The 22,269-nt window shown below is 35.5% G+C and overlaps 1 long non-coding RNA gene across 1 annotated transcript in view; it reads left to right on the plus strand.

The window, feature by feature from the left end:
- The window catches only part of LOC143682718 (uncharacterized), an 86,497-nt gene extending 72,178 nt beyond the window's left edge, over positions 1-14,319 (plus strand). The window contains exon 5 of the long non-coding RNA XR_013175250.1: positions 14,223-14,319. This is a non-coding gene — a long non-coding RNA (uncharacterized LOC143682718). The remainder of the gene's footprint in view (positions 1-14,222) is intronic.
- The last annotated feature ends 7,950 nt before the right edge of the window (positions 14,320-22,269 follow it).

Below are 22,269 nucleotides of genomic sequence, written 5' to 3' on the forward strand. Positions count from 1 at the left end.
AGTTTTAAGTTAATTCTATCATGGTCAGAGAGTGTAATTTGCACAACTTGACCTTTTTTTACAATTTTGAGGCTTATTTTATGGCCCAAAATATATCCTTTTCCAGAAAGTCTTCAATGTACACATGAAAGAACATATATTCTTCTATAATTGGGTGGAGTGTTCTATATATTTCAATTAGGTCAAATTGATCAATAGTGTCAAGTCCTCTATATCATACTAATTGATTTTCCGCCTACTCAGTCTCTTGATTATGGAGGGATGAGAATTAAATATATTCAGACAATACTTTTGATTTACAGCTTTCCTTTTTCACTTCCTTCAGTTGTTTCATATCTATTGGAACTCTTTTATTTGATGCATAAATATATAGGACTTTAGTATTTTCTTGATAAATTTTCTCCTTTATCCATATGAAATTATTTTCTTTATTACAAATAATATTTTCACTCTAAAATCAGCTTTGATTATTATGAACAAAATCATTGTAGCTTTCTCTTTATTTTTGGTATGGTTTATCTTTTCCTACTTTTTAAATATTTTTTTCTTGATATTAAACTGTATTTCTGGTAGGCAACATATTACAGTTGATTTTTGCTTTTATATCCAAACTGACAATATGCCTTTTAATTGGGTTGTTTAGTCCATTATTGATATGGTTGGATTAAATTTATTCTCTCACTGATTTTAATTTGAATCAACTGTGTTTTGAGGATGGAGGAAGTATATAGAAAGAAAGAAGAAAAGGAAAAAAAGGAAGGAAAGAAGGAAGAAAGGAAAGAAGGGAGGAAGGAAGGGAGAAAGAGAGAGGAAGACAGAAAGTCATATATAATTTTACAATCCAGTGAAAACTGCTTTTAAGGCCTTCATGCAGTCATTTCATTCCTTAAATATGTGCATATACAGGAAAATACATTTGATTTTTAGAATATTATTAACAACATTCTGCTTTTTTATACATATTTTATTTAAGCATTTTATAATATACTAAAAGATTTTGAAGACATTATATTGAATGAAAATCAGACAATCAAACCTTATGTTGTAATTGGCATTAATATATATCCTTATCTCCTATTAAATTATTTAGCTCAAATGCAAATTTTTATTAGTGTAAATAATGCTAGAATCTAGTATTCTTCCACATAATTCATAACCTCATATTTTCTTAGTTATGCAGGGCAAATCTTCAATTACTAAGTTACTAGTGAAAGCTTTGAACCTTCTAAACTGCCCCAACGTTTTCATTATTAAAACACAAAAAAAACAAAACACAAATTACTTGTACTATTGTAAGGACCCAGCGCCCAGGCCCGCCCCCTTCTCTATTATGAGAAAAAGTCACTGCACACAGCACCTGCATGACTGGAAAGACATTAAATGTCCCCTCAGGAAAAGAATGCCATTAAAACTTCCCTCCAATAATCTAATCTCATAAGAACTTGGGGATCTCCACTGTCACACGCTGTGGACCTAAAGCTTTGCAAACAGCTCCTATGGCACTCCTCCATCTCCTCTTTGTACAGACGACTGACTTCCATTTCCCTACCAGCCACCAAAGGGAAGAATCTTCTCTTGTTCGTAAGTCTCTAATTAAACCCATGGGTCACTCTGTGCCACTCATGTTCTTTGTTCTTGGGGCTAAGTTGGGTTGGAACATCTGGTGAGCCAGCCAGGAAACCAAAGAACTGCTGGCCATAAAAGCCATGAATTCTGGGAAGGCCTGCACATCTATATGGGGAGGGGTGGCTACCTACCTAGATGAATAGGGACTGCAGAGGGAATATGGGGATGCCCAGGACTTCCTGGTCATTGTGAATACTCCTGCAGCAGGCTTCAAGACAGTTAGGACTTGGTAAAAAAAAAAGGAGAGTTGTCAGGCTGCTGTGGCCGTCACATGGCTCCCATCAGGAGCTGCACATTTGGCCACAGAAGAGGTCCTAGCTGCTAAAGCTGTGGTTCGTCACTTAAAAGAACATAAGCTAGAAAGGAACTTGGATTTAATCCAAGCAGATTTGAGGGATGCTTGAATGAAAGACTACACCATGTAGATTAGAATTTAGAAATATTGGCATGCCAGTATGCTAGAGTAAGAAGATGTAGGCTTCCCAGGGGATACGTGAGGCATATCCTGAATGGAATCTTAAAATAGAGAATCCTGTTGATTTCTCTTCTGATGATGATGAGCCCTAGTTTGACTGGGATATTGAAACTGAGAAAAGGAAGATTATTCATCCTCTCATCCAACAAAAAGTTAAGTCAGAACAAATACAGCAACCTCATCCCTGTGGAGGGCCAGGAGGAATCAATCAGGCCCAAGCAGGGAAAGTCCCCACAACATTAGGGCGGAATGTGCCCACGAGTTAATCAATAACCAATGTTAAAAAACTAAGAGAACGGGATGTGCTTTGGCAACAGCTAACAGCATTTTTCTGCTTTTATGATAGTCTTGCTTGCTAGCAACTGCAAAACCCCAACATAATTTTAGCCTTTATAAGCACACCTTGAAAACCTCTAGGTGCTGCTCTCTGAATCTTCCTTCTTGGAAGTTTCTGGGGCAGTTGCCAGCCAGCTAATCAAAACTCCAAATTGACTTGCAGTTTTGAATTATATGGTCTCTCTTTCGGTGCACCCCATGACAATCCCCAGTGGTGGAGATTGATGCTGAGGGTGCCGTTGGCACTGCAGCTTCTTCAGAACCCTCTCCTCAACAAAAGATCTTAGTTACCATGTGGAAATATAATGCCACTGAATTACATGAAATGGGAAATTGATACAGAGAAAAACCTAAAGAAATCCTATCAAATTGGCTACTACTTCTTTGGGACACTGGTGTGGATGGACTATTACTTTCAGGGAGAAAAGTAAGCAATTAGCCTCAATTACTGCACACACCTTCCTCCACTAATGCATTTATACTCTGGCTACGAGGCTAGAATCCAATTAGTTGTTAAATTAGCTTATAACTCAATGTAGAGTAACATGGCCCAAAGTGGGAGATGCACCACATGCTGCTCACCATAGTAATATGCTAGATGAAATGCACAATGTATTGAGGAAACTAAGAATGAAGCATGCCATTTATGGCATTATTTTTGATGGACCAGAAGATGAAACCTTCACAGTAGGCATAAAGAACATCATTCTGCATAGTACCTCCTGTCAGTGGTATCAATCTCTTGCACAGATTTTTAGCCCAATAGTAGCCCATTTCAAAGGCCACCCAAATTGCAACCAATTTAGGAAAGTCAGAAAGCTTATGGTGCAGAGGGGCTGAAGTAAGAGCTACAGATGGTGTCCAAGGGGCTTTGCAGTCTAAGCCATGAATCACACAGGTAGATGTAGACAGACTTAATAGCCACACCCACTAAAATTGAAGTTATTTATGGGCAGCCAAATACAGTACTTGTTAGGCTCTGTAGTAAATTACCCAAAGAACAAAGATATACAAAACTTGAAATTAGATCATGCATGAGGGGAGAAACTCAGGCCTAAAGTTCCAACCTTTAACACTCTATGGGGCCCTTGCTCCTCCTTTTGAGGAGGCTTGGCAAGCTCTTTTCCCCTTGCGTGGGGGACTGGCCAAGATCCCCAAATAAAAGCTGTATACAGGGAGACTGGAGATCAGAGGTCACATTTTTAAAAATATGTTTATGCCCGGACTGAAAAAGCCTACTCAGCCACAGAAGCCCATCTCCCTAAACTATCAAGGTTATCTGGGGATAAATAACCAAAATTGGTTATATGGAAATGTCATACTTAAATATTTGATGTCTTAAATCTTCAGCATTCTGGATGATAGCAACTACTGGGTGACCAGAAACAGTGCAGAACAGCTCCCGGGGCCATGGCAGGGACCAGACACACAGCGTACCCCAGTCTGGACTGGCTAGACCAGCTGCGAGACTCTGCTGTGGTGAGCTCCCTGAGCGGCGCGCGCTTACCGGGCCACGGCGGCTGGAGGCCGGTGGCCCTCCCTCCCTCCTTCCTGGACCGGCTGAGAGTCTCAGAGAGGCAAGTTCCCCAAGCCGCGGCGGCCGGCGACCGGCACCCCTCCCCCACAGGTGTCTTCCTGGTCCAGTGGCGAGTCTCGGATCAGCGAGTTCCCCAAGCCGCGGCGGCTGGTGGCCGGTGCCCCTCCCCCACAGGCAGCTGCCCGGAGGGAGAGGAGGGAGTCTCCGACAGTGGTAGGGACTGAGTCCAACCAAACACCAATAGTGGCATTAATAAAGGAGCCACAACATCTTTTGCTGCTGGGACCCACAGACAGACAAGCGCCACATACTGGGCAGGATAAAAAAAACAGAGCCCAGAGACTTCACAGGAAAGTCTTTCAACCTGCTGGGTCTCACACTCAGGGAAATCTGATTAAATGTCCAGACACCAGCAAAAAATAACAAGTCACACCAGGGAAATTGAAGATATGGCCCAGTGAAAGAAACAAACCAATAGTTCAAATGAGATACAGGAGCTGAGACAACTAATTCTGAATATACAACAGAAATGGAAAACCTCTTCAAAAACCAAATCAATAAATTGAGGGAGGACATGAAGAAGGCAAGGGATGAACAAAAAGAAGAAATGGAAAAAATAAATCACAGAACTTATGGGAATGAAAGATACAGTAGAAGAGATGAAAAAACAATGGAAACCTACAATGGTAGATTTCAAGAGACAGAGGTTAGAATTAGTGAACTGGAGGATGGAACATCTGAAATCCAAAAAGAAACAGAAACTATAGGGAAAAGAATGGAAAAATTTGAGCAGGGGCTCAGGGAATTGAATAACAATATGAAGCGCACAAATATACATGTTGTGGGTGTCCCAGGAGAAGAGAAGGGAAAAGGAGGAGAAAAATTAATGGAAGAAATTATCACTGAAAATTTCCCAACTCTTATGAAAGACCTAAAATTACAGATCCAAGAAGTGCAGCGCACCCCAAAGAGAATAGATCCAAATTCTCCAAGACACTTACTAGTTAGAATGTCAGAGGTCAAAGAGAAAGAGAGGATCTTGAAAGCAGCAAGAGAAAAACAATCCATCACATACAAGGGAAACCCGATAAGACTATGTGTAGATTTCTCAGCAGAAACCATGGAAGCTAGAAGACAGTGGGATGATGTATTTAAATTACTAAAGGAGAAAAATTGCCAACCAAGACTTCTATATCCAGCAAAATTGTCCTTCAAAAATGAGGGAGAAATTATAACATTTTCAGACAAAAAGTCACTGAGAGAATTTGTGACCAAGAGACCAGCACTGCAAGAAATACTAAAGGGAGCACTAGAGTCAGATATGAAAAGACAGAAGAGAGAGGTGTGGAGAAGAGTGTAGAAAGAAGGAAAATTAGATATGATATATATAATACAAAAGGCAAAATGGTAGAGGAAAGTATTACCCAAACAGTAATAACACTAAATGTTAATGGACTGAATTCCCCAATCAAAAGACATAGACTGGCAGAATGGATTAAAAAACAGGATCCTTCTATATGCTGTCTACAGGAAAAACATCTTAGACCCAAAGATAAACATAGATTGAAAGTGAAAGGTTGGGAACTGATATTTCACTCAAATGACAACCAGAAAAGAGCAGGAGTAGCTATACTAATATCCAACAAATTAGACTTCAAATGTAAAACAGTTAAAAGAGATAAAGAAGGATGCTATCTACTAATAAAAGGAACAACTAAACAAGAAGACATAGAAATCATAAATATTTATGCACTGAATCAGAATGCCCCAAAATATGTGTGGAATACACTGCAAATACTAAAAAGAGAAATAGACACATCTACCATAATAGTTGGAGACTTCAATTCCCCACTCTCATCAATGGACAGAACATCTAGACAGAGGATCAATAAAGAAACAGAGAATTTGAATATTACAATAAATGAGCTAGACTTAACAGACATTTATAGGACATTATACCCCACCACAACAGGATACACCTTTTTCTCAAGTGCTCATGGATCATTCTCAAAGATAGCCCATATGCTGGTCACAAAGGAAGTCTCAACAAATTTAAAAAGACTGAAATCATACACAACACTTTCTCAGATCATAAAGGAATGAAGTTGGAAATCAATAATAGGCAGAGTGCCAGACAATTCACAAATACATAGAGGCTCAACAACACACTCTTAAACAATGAGTGGGTCAAGGAAGAAATTACAAGAGAAATTAGTAAATATCTCAAGGTGAATGAAAGTGAAAACACAACATATCAAAACCTATGGGACACAGCAAAGGCAGTGCTAAGAGGGAAATTTATTGCCCTAAATGCCTATATCAAAAAAGAAGAAAGGGCAAAAATTCGGGAATTAACTGTCCACTTGGAAGAACTGGAGAAAGAACAGAAAACTAATCCCAAAGCAAGCAAAAGGAAAGAAATAACAAAGATTAGAGCAGAAATAAATGAAATTGAGAACATGAAAACAATAGAGAAAATCAATAAGACCAGAAGTTGGTTCTATGAGAAAATCAACAAGATTGATGGGCCCTTAGCAAGATTGACAAAAAGAAGAAGAGAGAGGACACAAATAAATAAGATCAGAAATGGAAGAGGAGACATAACCACTGATCTCACAGAAATAAAGGAGGTAATAACAGGATACCATGAACAACTTTACGCTAATAAATACAACAATGTAGATGAAATGGACAAGTTCCTAGAAAGCCATGAACAACCAACTTTGACTCAAGAAGAAATAGATGACCTCACCAAACCAATCACAAGTAAAGAAATTGAATCAGTCATTCAAAAGCTTCCCAAAAAGAAAAGTCTAGGACCAGACGGCTTCACATGTGAATTCTACCAAACATTTCAGAAAGAATTAGTACCAACCCTGCTCAAACTCTTCAAAAAAATTGAAGTGGAGGGAAAGCTACCTAATTCATTCTATGAAGCCAACATCACCCTCATACCAAAACCAGGCAAAGATATTACAAAAAAAGAAAACTACAGACCAATCTCTCTAATGAATATAGATGAAAAAATCCTCAACAAAATTCTAGCAAATCGAATCCAGCAACACATTAAAAGAATTATGCATCATGACCAAGGATTCACCCCAGGTGTGCAAGGATGGTTCAACATAAGGAAATCAATTATGCAGAGAAGGCATTTGACAAGATTCAACATCCTTTCCTGTTGAAAACACTTCAAAGGATAGGAATACAAGGGAACCTCCTTAAAATGATAGAGGGAATATATGAAAAACCCAGAGCTAATATCATCCTCAATGGGGAAAAATTGAAAATTTTCCCCCTAAGATCAGGAACAAGACAAGGGTGTCCATTATCACCACTGTTATTCAACATTGTGTTGGAGGTTCTAGCCAGAGCAATTAGTCAAGAAAAAGAAATACAAGGCATCAAAATTGGAAAGGAAGAAGTAAAACTATCACTGTTTGCAGATGACATGATACTATACATCGAAAACCCTGAAAAATCCACAGCAAAACTACTAGAACTAATAAATGAGTACAGCAAAGTAGCAGGTTACAAGATCAACATTCAAAAATCTGTAGTGTTTCTATACACTAGCAATGAACAAGCTGAGGGGGAAATCAAGAAATGAATTCCATTTACAATTGCAACTAAAAGAATAAAATACTTTATTCTTAAAGTATTTTAAGAATACTTTAGGAATAAATTTAACTAAAGAGACAAAAGACCTATACAAAGAAAACTGCAAAAAACTGTTAAAAGAAATAGCAGAAGACCTAAATAGATGGAAGGGCATACCATGTTCATGGATTGGAAGACTAAATATAGTTAAGATGTCAATTCTACCTAAATTGATTTACAGATTCAACGCAATACCAATCAAAATCCCAACAACTTATTTTTCAGAAATAGAAAAACCAATAAGCAAATTTATCTGGAAGGGCAGGGTGCCCCGAATTGCTAAAAGTATCTTGAGGAAAAAAAACGAAGCTGTAGGTCTCACGCTGCCTGACTTTAAGATATGGCCATTATCAACAAAACAGAAAATGACAAGTGCTGGAGAGGATGTGGAAAAAGAGGCACACTTATCCACTGTTGTTGGGAATGTCAAATGGTGCCACCACTGTGGAAGCCAGTTTGGCGGTTCCTCAAAAAGCTGAATATAGAATTGCCATACGACCCAGCAATACCACTGCTAGGTATCTACTCAGAGGACTTAAGGGCAAAGACACAAATGGACATTTGCACACCAATATTTATAGCAGCATTATTTACAATTGCAAAGAGATGGAAACAGCCAAAATGTCTATCAACAGGCGAGTGGCTAAACAAACTGTGGTATATACATATGATGGAATATTATGCAGCTTTAAGGCAGAATAAACTTATGAAGCATGTAATAACATGGATGGACCTAGAGAACATTATGCTGAGTGAGACTAGCCAGAAATTAAAGGATGAATACTGTATGGTCCCACTGATGTGAACGGACATTAGAGAATAAACTTGGAATATGTCATTGGTAACAGAGACCATCAGGAAATAGAAATAGGGTAAGATAATGGGTAATTGGAGCTAAAGGGATACAGACTGTACAACAAGACTGGATACAAGAACTCAGAAATGGACAGCACAATACTACCTAATTGTAATGTAATTATGTTAGAACACTGAATGAAGCTGCATCTGAGGTAGTTTTTTTGTTTTTATTTTTTATTTTTTTATTTTTTCTCTCTATTATCGTTTTATTTCTTTTTCTGTTGTCTTTCTATTTCTTTTTCTAAATCGATGCAAATGTACTAAGAAATGATGAATATGCATCTATGTGATGATATTAAGAATTACTGATTGTATATGTAGAATGGAATGATTTCTGAATGTTGTGTTAGTTAATTTTTTAAATAATAAAAAATATGTTTATTACAAACAACAAAAAACATACAGATATTCTTGACATACAAACATTCTTGAATGGCTTCACTCAATGGCTCACAACAGAATCACATAGTTGTGGATTCATTACCATAATCATTTTTTTGAACATTTGCATCTCTCCAGCAAAAGAAAGAAAAAGAAAAAATTCATACATGCCATACCCCTATCACTCCCTTTCATTGACCACTAGTATTTCAATCTACTCAGTTTATTTCAACCTTTGTTTCCCTTATTATTTGTATATTTCTTATCCATATTTTTCACTCATTTCTCCACACCATAAATGAAAGGAACATCAGACACAAGGTTTTCACAATCACACAGTCACACTGAGAAAGCTGTATCATTATACAATCATCTTCAAGGAACATGGCTACTGGAACACAGCTCTACAGTTTCAAGCACTTCCCTTTAGCCACTCTAATACACCATAAACTAAAAAGGAGATATCTATATAATGCATAAGAATAACCTCCAGGATAACCTCTAGACTATGTTTGAAATCTCTCAGCAACTGACCATTTATTTTGTCTCATTTCTCTCTGTCTCTTTACAGCCAAGAAGATTTTCTCAATCTCTTAATGCTGAGTCCCAGCTCATTCTAGAATTTCTGTGTCACATCTCCAGGGAGGTTTTTGCCTCTGGGAGTCATGTTTCATGTAGAGAGAGGGAGGGCTGCAGAGGTCACATATTGACTTAACAGTCTTTTGGTCTTCTGCTAACGGTCATAGGGTTTTGGCACTCATGGACACTGGAGCAGAATGTACCTTTATGTATGGGAAACAACTCCAATTCTGTGGCCTACATTAGCCATTGCTTGGTACAGGGTCCAAAGTATTAAGCAACACAACAACTACTAAGTTAGATTGGCAGGTTGCCACCTCAAAAATGTACAGTGTACATATGCCCTATTGCAGAATATAATTGGGAATTGATATTTTGCAAAACGTCGCTTTGCAAACTATTGTAGGTTAATTCTGTCTCGGGTGCCAGATGGTCAAAACTATTCAAAGAGAACATACTAAGTTATCACCAGTAAAGTACTGTCATGGCCAGGTTCATGTCTCAACTTGGCCAAGTGGTGGTACCTGTTTGTCTGGTTGGGCAAGTGCTGGCCTGTCTGTTGCAATGAGGACATTTCATAGAATTAAATCATTATCACGTCAGCTGCATCCACAACTGATTCTATTTGTAATCAGCCAAGGGGAGTGTCTTCGGCAATGAGTGATGCTTAATCACTGGAAGCCTTTTAAGGAGGATTCAGAAGAGACAGGCTCTCTTCCTGCTTCAGCTGGTGAGCCTTCTTGTGGAGTTCATCAGACCCTCCATCAGAATCATTGGCTTCACAGCCTGCCCTGCGGATTTTGGACTCTGTGTTCCCACAGTTACGTGAGACACTTTTATAAATTTTATATTTGCGAATGTTCCCTGTTGATTCTGTTTCTCTAGAGAACCCTAACAAATACAAGTACCCTCCCTCAGATGCATGAGGCTATTAAATGGGCTAATTTAATAGCCATTTAATAGCCCAGTCTGCCCAGTGACAAAGCCTGATGGTGCCTGGTGAATGACTATTAATTATAGAGAACTTAACAAATTAATTCCTCCTTTGTCTGCAGCTGTACCAAACAAAGCTACTCTGTTTCAGGACATAAATACTCAATTAGGCCAATATCATTTTGTGTTGGATCTTGCTAATGTTTTTTTAGTAGTACTTTAGATGCCCCCAGCCAGCCTTCACATGGGGAGTACAACTGTCGAAATTTATTGTACCACCATCAGAATATCTTCATAGTCCCACTATCTGAAATGGCTTGGTATCCCAAGATTTAAAAATGTGCAAACTTCCAGCAGAGGTCACCCTTTTTCATTATATTGATGCTATGTTAACCAGTAACTCTTGCAGAATTGGAAACCACTGCTAAAATGTAGTCACCAAGGATGGAAACAAAACAGAACAAGTTACAAGGTCCTAAATGCTCTCTCAAATTCTTGGTTGTTGTTTGGTCAGAAAAGACTAAGACTATTCCCTTTGATGCTGCTATTGATAAAGTATAAAATTACTCCACCCCACATACTCTTAAAGAGCTCATGACTTTCCTTGGTGTGTTGAATTATTGGAGACCATTTATACTTCATTAGCACAGGTACTAAGTGAAGGACCAGGAAATGTCAGCCATGTGCCTTCCTAGCTGATGGAGGTGTTCCAAATGCTGGCAGCCTTTTCTTCAGATCTAGGTATCATCTTGTTGATGGCTTAAATTGACCATTTTCATGACTTTAGAACTGTGAATTTGTAAACTAATAAATCCCCTTTATAAAAGTCTATCCATTTCTGGTATTTGCACTTTGGCAGCTTTAGCAAACAAAAATAATAGGTGATACAAAGGTAGGGGCAAATGGATCCTGAGCACATTGTAAACAACCTCAAGCTGTTAGAGAGGCTAATATCAAATCTGCCCAGCTTTACGTGAAAAGAGACATTATCTTTTTTTATCTTGAGTTGGAACAAAATCTGTCCTCTTACACAAAATTAGATCATATACCTATCTTCTGAGGCTATTCACTGTACAGATATACTTGAAAAGATGTCAGGGAACAAAATTATCATAAGACATACAGGAATGCAAGAAACCCAAGAAGATTTGTCTTCCTGTAATTTAAAAGTCTGTTCAAAATAAAAATGGGGGCATTATAATTTTATCTATTTAATCTTTGTTTTGCTGTTTTTACTCTGTTATTCATTTCTGCTTTTAACTTTTATATTTTATGATGTATGAGATAAATTGATTATTTTTTGACAAACTTCTAACTTTGCATCTTTTGTTCATTAACTTCTGTCTTTTAAATCTTTAAGATAAAATAAAAGCCATGCATCTTACTCTAAATATTGCTTTAGGTGCTTTCCTCATGATAATGTTATAGGTATTCATGTCATAAATATTTTTTAAGCTCTATTATTTATTTTTTGAATTATGAGTCATTTTGGAGGATTTTGGCTTTTTTGCTTTTATTTAGCTAAATTTTCAACTTAACTTCCTGTGGCCATAAACTATAACCACATGATGAAATATATTGTTTGATTTATTGCCTATTATTTTGCCAATATGCATACAAGTCACATGTGTGCTTGATAAGAATGTATGTTATCTATTTGTGGAATGCAGAGATGTTCAAATAATGTCCTTTTGATAAATTTATTTTCTACTTATAAAAATTATTTTCTTTGCTTGGACTTAAGAATTTAATTGATATATATTTATCTACATATATTAATATATATATGTTTATTTTTATTCATATCAACTATGAACAATATGAATGAAAAAATTTATTCTGTGGTTCCTGCTGCCACTAAGGTGAACTAGCTTTCTATGTATGTCTTTCTTGATTAAAGATAGGCCAATCAAATGTTCCAGCTCTCAAAAATTTGGAGTGAAAAGGAATTTTTCATGAATTTCTCAAAAGTACAGGATAAGCAAATTTCTTTAATGGATTTTCTTAGACATTGGATACTGTAGCCACATTTCAAAGGCAAAGTATAATGAAGTAAAGAAGAAAGATGACTAAATAGGTTAGATTTATAGCACAATAGTTGCTATTGTGGAGATAGAGAAAGAAATATCATTTCAGTTGATGAATTCTAGTCGAATGTATTTTCCTTTTTTCTGCACATCCTCAGTGGATAAACCCATTTGCAGCTCTGTAACAACTGAAGAAAAAAGAAGAAAGGTCTGAATTAATACAATTTGTTATGTTGACTGTAAAGTACTTTAAAATGTAGATTCTTGCTTTTGATAGCTAGATCGTATTTTAGTTGCTACATTTGAGGAGATAAATATAAAGAACTCAGCACACCCTAGCAATTACCAGTCTTCCTAGTCTCATACATTTTCCACTGTTCTTGTATTTTTCTGTCATTGAGTAATATAATTGCTATACTGGATGTTCTTTATTTTATGAGAAGTTATCCTTCATGTCCTGCTTTGCATTGCAGTTGAAAATATCTTGATACATTGAAAATGCTCAATATAAAATGAATAAATACAAACTAGCTGATTTTTAAGGATGAATAAAAATACGTCTTCAATAGTATGATTTCAACTTGTATGAATTAGTCCATAATGATTATTAAAAGTTATCATGCTTTTATTTTAAAGAATATGATTAGCAAACTAAAAATTAGAAACAGGAAAATACGAAGTTAAATAGTTACGTGAAGTTTAATTCTGTTACTCTGTTTAATAATTCTATATATGCTTTAATTTTAGTAGTAATTGTTATACAAATTCTCTTGAAAAAATTAATTTCCATTACTTGACAACTTGGCACATTTGCATTTGTTCCTAGTCTGTAAATTCATAATTTTCAAGAGATATTAAAGGGTAATTTTGTTATAATTTTCAGTTCATCCAGATATGTCCTAAAACTATTGAGACAGATGAGTTGTCAATAAATATTTAATAGCTCTCTGTTTCTCTAATTTTTTTTTAATGTAGCATGTTTACCAGGAAAAAAAAAGGTGAGAGGATTGTACTGTGATAGCTAATTTCCCCTCCTACTTGTTTTTCCAATCTTCTATGCCACCTACGTTTTGTGTCTTTTATGAAGTTAACATACTCTATCAACCACAATTTTTGCCTACCAAATATCGTTGAATCAACACTGTTTCTCTACAAAGACATAAAAAAGAGGAGTTTATGATTAAAAGTTGAACTTTGTGAATAAGCATTAAGAAAGGAAATGTGTTAAAAATACTGTAATGAGTAATCATTCTTCTTGTCACAAAAATATTTCATATATAAAAATTGACACATTCTCTATTACTGTGGACTGATAAAACTATTGGTAGTCAAGAAAGGGGGAGTATCAATTGAAAGTCCTACAACAGTAGCAATTTCCCTTCTCATAATGGGTATATTGATGTTTCTGTTTTGTTTTGTTTTTCTAGATGTAGGCTTAAAACACTTCTGCAGATGTTTGTTAGGGAAGTCAGAGACTCCTATCAACTGGCCATCACCCAGATCTCATTCACCCCACCTCCTTCTCTTGTAAAGCATGGGCATGTGCCAAGTGGCCATATCCAGCCTTCTGCCTATACCTACCATTTCCCTCACCTCCTCCTCTTCTATTGTGCTGATTCCATTCCATAACCTAGAGGAAATGTTAAGTCTAATAAAAAGGTTGGTATATACCTTAAACCTGGAAACCAGCAATAAGCAATTCCAGATACTAATCAAGGCAAGAATTCTCAGTGGCATGTTCCCTACCCCCAGGAGTGGATAAATACCAGTCTCAAACTGTATTGATTTATCTCTCTTTTCTGCCATGAAGTGTAGTATATGGAGCTGACATCGATTGACCTCAACCCAGAGGAATTTTCACCAACCCTGGGAAACCAGCTGTGATGCGAATTCTTCTTCCTTCTTACACCAACAGGTTTGTGGATTAAGACTGAAAACATCTTATTAGGGATACTTAATTCAATTTACCACATTCAGCTTACTAAAGATTCCTGTAAATTCAGTTAATGTTACCTTTTTAACCATATCGCTTCAATGAGGAACCATTATTTAATCCTTTTACAATCATAAAATTTCCTTCTTTTTGGAGTGTTGACAGCCTTCTCTCAAATCTTTACTGTAATTATTATTATTGCACCTGGATTTATTTTCCTTTTTTGTCTTTTGAAATCTAAAAATCAAGCTTTTCTGAAAAAAGCTAAAACAAAGTGTTTATGGTCATCACTTATGTATCTATTCGCCAACTGAAAAAAGAGTCAAAGGCTCAATGGTTAACAAATTTTTCTTTAATGAGTAGGACCATGATGCACTTCAAAAACAGGAAAACTTTTATGACTGTCTCTCAAAACTTTCAAACATAGGAAGTCTCTGAAGTTCATTTTTTAAAGGAGAATAATGTGAACAATAGTTTCCACGAATAGCACTGTGTAAAAAATTAAAGAGATCATTTTCCCTCACATTACCATTTAATATAACAGATTTCATTAAATCAATCTTTATTTTCTTTTATGTTATCTCTTCCTTTTCCCTTAATGTTCCAGTTTATCTCTGAGACTTTACCTGCATTCCCAACTTCACTGGGAGTTGTTCACAATTTTATATACATTATAGCAGTTTGGCTCTGATGACAAGAAAACAGACTATTTTTTTTTAATTTAAGTCCTTAGATTATGAATGTACCTAACAATTTTCAGGACTAACAAATCTGTTCAATGAGACAAAATATGTAGATAGGAATTTGAAAATGATGTGCCCTTATTATATAACTTATCTTTGACAATTGAATAATTCACATTTTTCTATTAGCTGACTAAGAGTCTGCACGACTTTTCAATCTGTCATAGATTTTCACTCAAGTTACTTTATTTAAAGGACTTATTACACAAAAATCTATGTATTTTATCATGCACACTGTTTAAATATCAACCAATCTTTATATTGCTTCTCGTTAATTTCTTACCTATTTATATAACCCTATTTTATTTTATTTTTTGTAGGAATTAAAATATTGAACAATACTGTAATATCAGCCCATGAATATTCTCCTGAATCCTGGAATATACTATGCAATTAAAAGTGGTTTTGTAAATGGAATTGCAAACAGTATTTCATAATGAAATCTCTTTTCAGTAGGATACTTTATATATCTATATTTGGATTGTTTTTTCTTCTTACATCATAAAGGTCAGAATACAGTTTAGATTAGAGCCTTCCAGTGAAAGCAAAATTCTGAAAAATGAAATCCACATTTATTTAAGTTCTATTATGGCTGTAGTAACAAAGGCAAAAACAAAACACAACAAAATGGCTTGAAACAAACTAGAGTAGAGTAAATTAATTTAAAACTAAAACAATGGATCCCAGTGTTGATGATCCAGATTAATTTTTACTGTATTGTTTTGCCATACTCCGTAGGGGGTCTCATTGCATAGACTATGCAAATCTAATCATGATGTGTACAGTCAAGCAAGTGGAAGAACAGGAAAGGGCAGGGAATATTTACTACCCTCCTTTAGGATGAGAACTCAGTGTTGGCATATCTCACTTTCAGTCACATCCTCAAGATTTGGTATCTTGATTATAACTGACTAAAAAGTAGTCTGTGTAATTCATCTTCAGCTTGGCTAGCATATGCTTATCTACAAACCCTATTGTTTTAAACAAAATCGAGGATATAATTGTCTTTGACTTCATGTAAGATATTTATGTATATAATTTCCCAAAGAAGCACTTTGCAGAAAGAAGTGTTTTCTCACCAACCTATCACCAGGATATATCCTAGTAATATACCCTGCTAAAGAGAGCATTACATGGAGAATTCAACTCTAGCAATTCTCTCTTACTTTCATTTCACAACTGCTTTTTAGTTTCTCAGCACCAACATAACTGTGGTCTTAAGAAATTTTTTTCTAATTAGGAAATTTATTCAGTATTCTTACAGAATGTTTTGCTAAAGGTTAAGTCATAAAGGCACAGCTCATGTATCCTGTGCATTTTTTCCCCCATCATCGAGACTTTAAGCATTCTGGCTTAGATAAGAAGTATATATGGACATCCTCTTTGCCAGGAGATGAGCAAATGCTTTAGATCTTTAATAGTGAAAGCTTTAAGAGTAATAATAAATGGTGCCATTATTTATTCATCTCAGTCACTGATTGCTCACATTTTCTGATCGGGCCTGTCTGCTATTAGGGCATCAAGATTATAGGCCAAGTGGCAAATAAATAGTTGTTTAAAACCCTTAAGATTATATACAGAGGTAAGATTTATTTACCAAATATAACCAACATTTTTTTCAGGATATAAGTTATCTTAATAGGCAATTCAAAGATTGACTAAAACACCCTAAAATGGTAGAGTGTAAATCTAACAAAAATATTGAAAATAATATATAAAGTGATATATGAAGCTTCTAATAAGAGAACAATAAAATGTGCAAAAGCATAAACAAAACAGTTATTATTTCTAGTTATAGATATATGCAAGAATTATGTAAATGCCCTTTGAACAAGGCCCTGCAAGGCAGAGTGAAGGAAGTTGTGGTAGTTGGAAGCTGAAATGACCCCAGAAAAGATCAGGCTTTTAAAGCTAATCCATTCCAGTGATTGTAGATTTATTCTGGGTGGGATCTTTTGATTAGGTAATTTCAGTTGAGGCATGCTCAGATGGGTCTTAATCCTCTTACTGGAGTCCTTTATAAGAGGATGAAATTCAGAGAAAGTCACAGCAAACAGAAAAGATGTCATAGAGGCTGAGAAAGAAAGCCACAGACGGAGCAGCCAAAGCTGAAGGCAACAGAACCTGGGAGAGAAATACCAGCAGACCCCGCCATGTGCCCTGCCATGTGACAAAGGAGTCCAGGATCATGGAATCACCTGTTGATGCATTGATTTGGACATTTTCATGGATTCAGAACTGTAAGTTGTTAACTAAGAAATCTGTATTGTTAAAAGCCAGCCCATTTCTGGTATATTGCATTTTGGCAGCTTTAGCAAACTAAAAGAGAAGGGAATCCTAGAGTTTAGAATAGCATGTACCGAAATACAATCTATTCTGTATGCTAGTAACATTTGGTTAGCTCATGACTGATATTTTAAATAAGGAAATCTGTTATATAATACAGAAATCATGTTTGCACCTGAGGACGAGTCTTAATTCTCCAGGACCCAGAAACCTATTCACTCGTCTTCTTCTAGGCTTGTATTCACCATGTGCCAGCTATTGGAGTCTTAGCAAGAGCTAATTGAATCTTTGTGCATTTTGTCATTATTTCTTTACCTCAGAAAACTGAACTTCTTAAAATCTTTAACTATCTTTTTTTTTGAATTGTCTAATATTTTATTAGAATTCTTGTTGTTTTGACTAGTAATCCAGTTGCTAATTATATGGTTTTGAGTGGTCCAACCCATTTTTTTTTCAAAAAGCCCTACTGTATTTTAAAATGAATATGTTATATTAAAACTGGAACACCATTACACAGTGTATTTGGAAAGTATGGGCATTTCACTATAGCCAGAATATTTGTTTTCCATTTTCCTATTAATTAGATTAATTAATATGTCTTGAGCTTAACCATGCAGAAAATGCATCAAGGGAAAAAGAATTTGGATGTATAAAAACTCGTTGGGATATCTTTATAGTACAAGTGAGACTGTACTGGTGTAAGAGTGGAATATCTACGGTAAATTAGGCCTTTGAGACTTTGTTTGTTAAATATTTATAATCAATAAAGACTTGACAATCAATTAAACTTAGGTGTGTGTGATGGTGGCAGCAAGAGCAGAGATTGGATTCTGACTGTGCTCAAGTTTACGTATTTCAGTTTTGGCTACAAAGAGAGAATATAAAGAAGGAAGTTGGTGAATGGGAACATTTTGGGTTAATGAACTATGGGGATTTCTCCATAATAAATAACTATGACAGTTCCAAGCAAATAAAATTTTAAAGAACTTGAAGTATGCTATTGTTCCTTGTTTCCAGATAGGATAATCAGAATTTAAAATATTAACTCCTTCATCTTTGTATATATATTTTCATAATCATAGCTTTTGGCAAACACTTCAAAAGAGTTAAAAAAAAAAAAAACTAAATCAGGCTTAGACAAATGGATTATCTAGGCTCCCAAATTAACCAAGGAATGTACCAGAATAGAAATAAGTCTATAAATATGCTTAAACAAATATATATATTTAAATAAATAAAAATATTCATTAAATATATTTTGTTTATTATGCATATATATATGTCATTAGTGGTCATCCTCTCATTATCAAGAAATCCAGATAAAGAATTACAATAGGTTCCAAAACAGATGGAGTTGAAATATTTTTCCACTAATAAATTAATAATCTTATTTAAGTACAAAATAGGTTATCTAGTTGTCCAGAAACTACACATAAACAGCTAACAATACAGCATTTCAAAATGCTACCTTTGAGGTTAGCCCTTCCATGTAGACTAATGGAAAAAACCAGATCATTAATAGAATAGTATAATTCTGGAGGAATTAGTTGCTCTTAAGGAGGTATGGAATTTATCTCAGCTCTAGTTAGGAAAGAGCATAATCAAAAGAAAGAAACATATCTTTTCAGCACAACTAGATGGAAAAATGTGATATTTGAACTGGAGACCAAATTAAATATAAATGAATTACCGGACTTTATGAACACAGCTGGACAGGTTTGTCATTAAGGGGTTCAAAGATGCACTATTTGAGATTAATCACACAATCTGCTTTTCTCTACTTCATGATTTTTAAAACTAAACCCAGTAAATTATAAGTGAAGAGGTATATATACATATGCATAAACTTTGGTCATTTTTATTAGAAATAACGCCACAGGCACCTGTAAAGAAAGTCGCATAAAGTCGCAGAAAGTAGTATTCATTTCACTCTGCCTTTGATGACTTGGAACTGATTGTAAGTATAGGTGACTTAGCAGTGAAAGAGCTCCATGTGGGTAAGTGTGTGTGCGTATGTGTGTGTCGGTGTGTGGCCTCTACATTCTTTTGAGGTAACCTGGAAGATCCCAATCTCTATTCCCTTCCTGAGAAAAGCCTTGTTGGCAGTCATGACAATTGAGACCAGGGAAACATTCAGCCTTACCCTTCACTAGAAAATACACTATATTTTGAAACAGTCCAAAATCTAGCTTAGTCAAAGGAGGCAGATCTCCTCCATGCCTGCTCTGTACTGCAATATACCAGAATGGAAACTAAAATAAGGTACAGCACAACATGAGAAAATATGTTGTCAAATGGACTTTGGCTGAAATCATAGAAATTTGGCTTCTATTTCCACATACGAAAGTTTTTCCATGCTGGACTTGTCACTAACAAACTTGTAATAAACTTTGTGAAACTCACAAGCACTAAGGAAATTCTATTATTATGTCTTCAAAACCAGTAAAGCTTGTAAAAACTTCCTGCTCCCAAACAAACCTGCCCATAGTTTTTCTTTACGCTGTCCATGTTTGATTAGGTGCTGTTGTAACCAAGGAGTCTTGAATAAAAGGCAGCCCTCAACCCCTTTTCCTCATTTACTGAGACTCTTGTAGACTTGTTTCAAACCTAGCTCTATAATGCATTATATGAACCTCTGCCCTTATTTGTTCATATCACTGCTACTAAATGTACAAGCAATATTAAATTTCCTTCAAATCTGATCAACTTTCTCCAGATGATATGCATAGGAATGTGACTACATGTGTTTGTGTGTGTGTGTGTGTGTGTGTGTAGTAATTGTTTCTGATTTTTTATATTTTAAAAACTATTCCAAAAAAAAGAGAAAAAATGAAAATAAATTATCTTACGTTTTTTTAACAGAACACCTACATTTGTTTTCTTATGAAGATGCTGACTCCCTCTGTACCTTCCAGTGATCTTTAAAATTTGGTAAAACAAACAAACCCCCAAATACATTGTGCTAATATTTGGATTTTTTCCTCAAGATTTTCCAACAATCATAAATGTATCTTCCATTTTCAGCCTATAATTCATTTAAAGACAAAAATTAGAGTAATATTATTTACGGTCTTTCTCATATCTACATTTTGAAGGAAATGTTGCAACTTACTATTGAGAGATTATGAATAAGTAGTTTTTTTTTATTTTCAGGTATTTTACTATTATTACTCAACTGTTATATTTAGGACTTTATTTACTTGTATTTAAGTAGGTAGGCTGCCAGTAATTTTATTTCTTGCCTTTTATTGAACATTCCAGTCTTAAATAATGCAATGGTAGTATAGATATCCTAATGTTTAAATACTCATCTTTCTTTCTGGTTTTAATATATTATTCTTAGCTGGGCCTTAGACATAAGTTCTGAATAGACTCCCAAATTGATTTTTAAATGATTGCACAAGCAATGAATATGCCACCTTGAATTAAGATCGAAAGAACATCTCTTCAAATCAATCAATTTGTTGCTAAAATATATTTGACTATAAGAGTAAATCATTCTCAAGATAATAACTGTAGTTAAGATGCACACTAGAGGAACAAAAAATTCCAATTTTTTTCTCTTCAAAGTTTCAATCAAAGCTAAACATCTGAAGTACTAGGCTTTCTGCCAGAACTCTGCAGTGGATGTTCTCTGCAGCTCATATCACACTCAAATGACCACTTACTTATATAGCACTTTAAACTTTAATCCTAAAAAAAAATATTAACTCCATCAATGAACCTCTGCTTATTCCTTTAATCATTCTGACCTCTAAAAATTTTTACATGGTTCTCAAGTATTTAATGCGTGTCTCTGCAGTACAGTTTCACACTAATTGCTTTAGACCATTACTATGACTTGTATGTAGAAACATGCATATGAAGAAGAAATTAGATTTCTAATTAAGTGGTCCACATTAAGGCTGTCTGCCAGATGTTAATTGGTCTTAAGAGCTTTTACAAAGAGATGTTTAAGGAATATTTGTGTCCATATTCTCACTAGCCAGGCAATTATTCAGCAAAGTTCCGACACAATTCCTCTACCATGAGCAAGCAGATTGCAGCTTTCCTTATTTGCTTGTTTTCAAAGGCCTTTAGCAACTAAGTGGGTTTATGTATTAGTGATTTAGCTCTGAGGAGTAATTCTAATCAAAGAATTTCAGAAGAGATAATCAAGGGCAATGATGCATATCATCAGTGAATGGAAATTTCAAGCAGGTAGAAACTTTCCAAACACTGTAATGTGAGGATTAGGCCAATTTAAAGATGGTTTGATTTGACTATAGTTTTGATTTCATCCCAACCCCCCAAAAGAGACTGTTATAAACTCTGGCAAATTTGGTGGCATTCTGCGTCCATTAATCTAAAAGAAACTGGGAAGCCTAGTGTCTATTTCCACAATTATTTTCCAATAGTCTATGTTCTAGTCTGCTAGCTGCCAGAATGCAGTATACCAGAAACAAAATGGGTTTTAAAAAGGGGAATTTAACAAGTTGCTAGTTTACAATTCTAAGGCAGAGAAAATGTCCCAATTAAAACAAGTTATAGAAATGTCCAATCTAAGACATCCAGGGACAGATACCTTGGTTCAAGACGGCTAATGAAGTTCAGGGTTTCTCTCTCAAGTGGAAGGGTACATGGCGAACACGGCGTCATCTGCTAGCTTCTCTTCTGGCTTCTGGTTTCATGAAGCTCCCCAGAAGGCGTTTTCCTCCTTCATGTCCAAAGGTCTCTGGCTTGTGAACTCTCTGCTTCATGGTGCTGCAGCATGCTCTGCTCTCTCCCAATCTCTTTCATTCTCTAAAATGTTTCCTTTTATAGGACTTCAGAAACTAATCAAGACCCACCCAAATGGGTGGAGACACACCTCCCAGCTAATCCAGTTTAATAATCATTCTTGATTAAATCACATC

Source organism: Tamandua tetradactyla, chromosome 5 (assembly GCF_023851605.1).
Source record: "Tamandua tetradactyla isolate mTamTet1 chromosome 5, mTamTet1.pri, whole genome shotgun sequence".
In the NCBI taxonomy this organism is placed as follows: domain Eukaryota; kingdom Metazoa; phylum Chordata; class Mammalia; order Pilosa; family Myrmecophagidae; genus Tamandua; species Tamandua tetradactyla.